The following is a 6,897-nucleotide window of genomic DNA, read 5'->3' on the forward strand; positions in this document are numbered from 1 at the left end:
CTCCCACCCCAGTTCAAGAAAACACTGAAGTAACATCTTAGCACCAGAACCCACAGGAGCTCAACTGAGGTCATCATGGGACCTCTCTGTAGCTCGACTTCTTTTAAACAATTCTGCTCCTTTCTCCTCCTTTCCACAGGTTTGATCCTAAAGTGCTTCCTGAAAATACCTGCTTGTTAATATTCATCTCAACACCTGTTTCCCAGGGAACCCAATATGGAATAAAGAGGCAGAAGTCGATATCAGAAAAGGGGAGGGATCCTTTTGTCTCTAGGGACCAAGCCATTCATGGAAGGATACATTGTTTATACCACCACATACCATATGTCATATACCATATACCATATGCCACACACCACATAGCAAAACCACATACCACTAACCATAAGACATATACAATATACCATATACCACATATTATATGCCATATATCAAAAACCACGTTCCATGTACTGCATGCCATATAAGACATACCAATGCCATATGCAATATACCATATATCATATACCATAGGCCATACAGCATATGCTATATATCATATACCATATGCCACACACCATATACCACATACCACATACCAAAACCACATACCACTAACAATATAAGACATATAAAATATATCATATACCACATACCATATATACACACTACATACCATATGCCATATACCAAACACTCTCACTCATTACAAGAGCAATGAGAAACAACAAAACTATTTATGCAAAAAAGGGGTATAATCAGATCTGTGTTGTAGAAGACGACCTTGGAAGAAAGCCAAGGCAGAGCTTACACCAGGAAAAACAAGATGGGGGTAGCCTATTAGGAAGTAATAGTTTTCATTCAAGCAAGAGATGATGACAGTGATGGAGAATAGATTCAATAGGCATTTAGGAGGTAAAACTAACAGGCACCAGTAGCGGGCAGACAAGAATGGACAAATGAAGGTGTAGAATATGGGTCCCTTCTTGGTTTGACTAAATGGGTAGAGGATGTAACACATACTGAACAGGGTGGAAGGTGACAAGAGAATATCTGAGTGCAGACTATGAACTCAATTTTGAATATTTGGACTATACAAATGATAATTTCAAATTCAAGAGATATATAGGTCAGTCCCCAAGAAGTGGATTCAGGATTGGAACTTAGATTGCATCTGCCACAAATCCAGTGCTCTTGACCATCAAGCCACTAAAAATCCGAGTCTCTGAAGAGTTTAGAGTCTGATGGAAGGTGTGAAGTCTCCTGGAAATGGGAGGAAGGGTAGGATGCTGGAGACCGGGGGGAAGATTCTGTCCAATCCTCAGCAGGGGCCATGGATGGCCTCCCAGCATGGAATTTGTCATTTCAGAACAATGTGCTGGACAGTGACATCACTGGGAAAGGGGAGTCTTGTCCTCTCTTATAGGCAGTTTGGGCCTGCTTGGCATTCTTCTCTTGTTGTAACACCTCTCCTGGTTTTAACATCCTGTATACACCTAAGAGGAGGAAAGACTCACAAGAAAGCAGTAGAAAAACAGCCCTAGCAGTCAGTGCATGACTATGGATTCATGGACATTAAAGGGTCACATTCTGAGTGTGGGCTGAGAGTCCCTGAAGACAACCTGTGTGCTTGGGTACAGACCATTCTGGAGGGGAGAGAGATGGAGGCCAACATGCTGGTTCCTTTCTCTTTCTGAGAGTGTTTCTTGAGTCTCTCCATTCCCTTCCTCCTGAGCTGGCCCAGGACCGAGCACAGACAGCAGAGGCAGCCCTCACCCTCCCAGGTGTGTTTCTAGGTGTGTTGCTTTTCCTCTTGGAGTGTTTCCTGAGCCCCACCTTCCTTGTGGCCCCCTCCATCCTGTAAAGCACAAATCATCGCCATGTCCAAAATTCTAACCTCCTTCCCACATCATGTCTCTGGGACCTCAAAAGTGGCAGGAGTGTGGGCTGGGGAGAACCTCAGATGGGACAAGGCTCAGGAATGACCACAAGTCTGTGAGTGTCATGCTCTTAACTCTGGAAACCCCAAGCATTGCCAGCAGCAACTTCTCAGCTTATAGCCACCTTGTCTGTTCAACTGATAATCTCAAAAAAAAAAAAGAAAAAAAGGTGTTACATTTCTATGGTCTTTCCCCTCATCACAACCCCCTTCCTCTGACATCATGAAAGCAGGAAGTGGCTTCTCTCCTCAGAGAACAGAGTCCCGGGCCTCTCAGGACAACACTCAGACAGAGAAGGATCCAGGGGCCACGAGGATGTCTGTCCCTTCCTCCCAACCCTGCCCACCTTGGCCTTCCCTGCTGCTGACTTTGCTTCTGAGATTCACAGGTGAGTGGGGCCTCAGGTGTGTTTCACAGGGGCTCCCCATACCCTTTTACTATGTTCTCCTTACCTGTTTCCCTAGAATTTCTTGGGGGAAGGTTTTCTCTTTCTGAGCCAGAATTTACAGAACTCAGTTGGAATGGCCCCCAGTTCACAAAATCTCCCAGTGGTCATGTCTGTTCCACACCTTTTTGTTTGGATAATGGATACACCTCCCCTCCATGGTCCCAGGACTCAATGCAGCACATGTGAGAGTTCTCATCTTTTAGCCCCTAAGATTAGAAAACATGAGTTTTACGTGTATTACCACTACACAGATGCTACCTCTCAATGGAGAAAAACGTGAGACAGGAAACTATCAACACCCTAGGGGAGAAAGCAGGAAACAACCTCCTTGACCTCCACCACAGCAACTTCTTACTNTAAAATAAAATGAAATAAAAAAGAGTTAATATCTATTCTTTTCAAACTGTTCTGAAAAAAAATAGAAATGGAAGGAGAGCTTCCACTCATTCCATGAGGTCAGCATTACCTTGATTCCAAAACCAGACAAAGACCCCACTAAAAAGGAGAATTACATCCCATTTCCATGATGAACATGCATGCAAAAATTCTCAACATATACCAGCAAAGCAAATACAACAATACATCAAAGAATTATTCACCCTGATCAAGTGGGAATTACTTCTGAACTGCAGGGCTGGTTTAATATCTACAAATCAATCAACATGATACACCACATTAATAAAAGAAAGGATAAGAACCACATACTTCTCTCAGTAAATGAAGAAAACGCATTTGACAAAATACAGCATCCTTTCCTGATAAAAAATAGAAAGCAAACCCTCAGGAAAGTAGAGATAGAAGAAACATACCTCAACATCATTACAGCCATATATGAAAGACCTACAGCTAACATCATCCCCACCTGGGAAAACCTGAGAGCTTTCCCCCTAAGGTCAAGAACATGACAGGGATGTCCACTCTTGCCATGGTTATTCAACATAGTACTGGAAGTCTTAGCCTCAGCAACCAAACAACACAAAGAAATAAAAAGCATACAAATCGGCAAGGAAGAAGTCAAACTTTCACTCTTCGCAGATGACATGATACTCTGCATGGAAAACCAAAAACACACTACCAAAAACTTGCTAGAATCCAGCAGTCACAGGATATAAACTCAACATACAGAAATCAGTTGCCTCTCTATACACCAGCAATGAGCAGCAGAAAGAGAAATCAAGAAATTGATCCCATTTACAATTGCATCAAAAATCATAAGATACTTAGGGAAAAAAAGCTAACCAAAGAGGTAAAGGCTCTATATGCTGAAAACTACAGAACACTTATGAAAGAAATTGAAGAAGAGAGAAAGAAATGGGAAAACATTTTATTCTCATAGATTGGAAAAACAAATATTGTTAAAATGTCTATACTCCCCAAAGCAATCTACACATTCAATACAGTCCCTCTCAAATAATACCAGCATTCTTCTTAGAGCTAGAACAAACCATTCTAAAATTTGTATGGAACCAGAAAAGATCTGAATAGCCAAAGTAATGTTGAAAAAGAAAACCAAAGCTGGAGGCAACACAATTCCAGACTTCAAGCTATTCCAATGCTGTAATCATCAAGACAGTATGGTACTGTCACAAAACAGACACATAGATGGAACAGAATAAAGAACCCATGGGGTGCCTGGGTGGCTTAGTGAAGCGTCCGACTTTCACTTAGGTCATGATCTCGCGGTTAGTGGGTTCGAGCCCCGCGTCAGGCTCTGTGCTGACTGCCAGCTCAGAGCCTGGAGCCTGTTTCAGAGTCTGTGACTCCCTCTCTTTCTGACCCTCCCCTGCTCACGCTGTCTCTCTCTCTCTCTCCTAGAAATAAAAATAAAAAACATTAAAAAAAAAAGAACCCAGAAATGGACCCACAAATATATAGCCAACAAATATATAGCCACAACTATATAGCCAACTAATTTTTGACAAAGCAGAAAAGAATATCCAGTGGAAAAAAGGCAGTCTCTTCAGCAAATGGTGCTGGGAGAACTGGACAGCAACATGCAGAAGAATGAAACTGGATCACCCTCTTACACCACACACAAAAATTAACTCAAAATGGATGAAAGACCTAAATGTAAGACAGAAAACCATCAAATCCTATAGGAGAAAACAGGCAGCAATCTCTTTGCCCTTGGCCACACCAACTTCTTACTTGACATGTCTCCAGGGGCAAGGAAAACAAAAGCAAAAATGAACTATTGGGACCTTGTCAAGATAAAATGTTTCTGCACAGCAAAGAAAACATCAACCAAACTAAAAGGTAACTGCTAGTTGCAAGTGACATATCAGATAAAGGGTTATTATCCAAAATCTATAAAGAACTTATCAAATACAACACCCAAAAAAACAAATAATCCAGTAAAGAAGTGGGCAGAAGACAACAATAGGCATTTTTCTAAAGAAGACATCCAGATGACTAAGAGACACATGAATAGATGTTCAAAATCACTCATCATCAGGGAAATACAAATCAAACTACAATGAGACACCACCTTACACCTGTCCAAATGGCTAAAGTTAACCAGTCAGGAAACAACAGATGTTGGTGAGGATGCAGAGAAAGGAGATCACTTTTGCATTGTTGGTGGGAATGCAAACTGGGGCAGCCACTCTGGAAAACAGCATGGAAGTTTCTCAAAAAGTTAAAAATAGAACTACCCTACGACCTAGCTATTGCACTACTAGTTATTTATCCAAAGGATACAAAAATGCTGATTTGAAGGGGCACATGCACTCAATTGTCTATAGCAGTGCTATCAACAATAACCAAATTATGGAAAGAACCCAAATGTCCATCAACTGATGTATGGATAAAGAAGATGTGGTATATATATGATGGAAAATTACTTGGCAGCCAATAGAATGAAATCTTGCCATTTACAACAGTGTGAATGTAACTAAAGTGTATTATGCTAAGCAAAATAAGTGAGTCAGAGAAAGACAAAAATATGATTTCCCTCATGTGGAATTTAAAAAACATAGCAGAAGAACATAGGGGAAGGGAAGGAAAAATACAGTAAGGTAAAAACATAGAGGCAAACCATAAGAGATTCTTAAATATAGAGAACAAACTGTGGGTTGCTGGAGGGGAGATGGGTGGGGGGTGGGCTAAATGGGTGATGGGCATTAAGGAGGGCACTTGTTGGGATGAGCACTGGGTGTTGTATATAAGTGATGAATCACTGAATTCTACTCCTGAACCCAATACTGCACTATGTGTTAACTAACTTGAATTTAAATTAAAACCAAAAAACGTTACAATTTACTATTTAGTTTAGCTGTTAATTTCCTAGCTCACCACAAATAGAATCAGTACATGTTGGGTATAAATGTTATTCAACATGGTTCTTCACTGTGAGGTTAGGTAACTCTTGGTTACCTAAGGTTGGTTAGGGGCCTCCAACTCATAAACTGATTTTCTTTTTGGTTTGCTTTAAATAAGAATAAATGCATTCATACTCAGGTTACCATGTATATTCCTATATAGTACAGGTCTATGGACAACATATGAAAAGCTCTAAATTCAATGATGATAACATTTTTCTTGTACTTCTGTGGTTTTAAGGTGCTTATGAAATACTTAAAATTTTTTTACAGAACAGTTTTAAATAAAGTGAAATAAATACTAGTCAAACCTACCAGGAGTCAGATGTGGAACTAGTTACTATGATGTACATAGACGTACATGGTTCTTAGAGTTTTGTTTCTAGCAGCTACATAAATTTCAGCGATCATTTATTCCTGAGGGCACCATATATAGGATTATACATTTGAACACGATTCTTAATTATGATCTACTGTGTTGTCAGTGTACTTGAGGTTTTAATCCCATTACTTAGGGAATAAATACAGAGCAAAGAGTTTGCTGTCAGCACAATGATAACTCTCTGTGATTTGAGCCAGCCAAACATGTGAATGAATCTATTTGTCTAGCTCTGTCAGATGTGTAAGTACCACTTCTCCAGGGATGATGTGATTGCTTGCAACTGTCAGAGAGCCAACAGAAAAATATAGTGGTATATCTTGGAAGTTTGTCATCTGGTTGTGGTTCCTTTGGAGAATAAAACTATTCTTTGATTTATCTCTGTGATTCTGTTAATCTAGCATACAGTCTAGGTATAGAAGGAGTGCAGTAACTGTTTTTCAGTAATAAACTATTCCAGAATATTTGTAATAACTACAAAATATATGAAGAGAATTTCTCCTCTATTCCTTCAACCTCTATTATTTCTGGGATTGATAAGCTGGTAAGGAGCCTGTATTTGTGTTAAATCCTTCAAAATCAATTTCAAAATACTTGATATAATAAATTACAAATATAAGCAAAAAAGATGTGGCATATTTAAAAGATGTGGCAACACACACACTTACATACACAAGGGAATATTACTCAGTCATCAGAAAAAATGAAATCTTGTCGTTTACAATGGCATGGATGGAGCTAGGTATATTATGCCAGGAAAAAGAAGTCAGTCAGAGAAAGACAAATATCACGTGATTTTATTCATATGTGAAATTTAAAAAACCAAACTGA

Source organism: Crocuta crocuta, unplaced genomic scaffold, assembly GCF_008692635.1.
Source record: "Crocuta crocuta isolate KB4526 unplaced genomic scaffold, BGI_CrCroc_1.0 scaffold15, whole genome shotgun sequence".
NCBI classification, from domain to species: domain Eukaryota; kingdom Metazoa; phylum Chordata; class Mammalia; order Carnivora; family Hyaenidae; genus Crocuta; species Crocuta crocuta.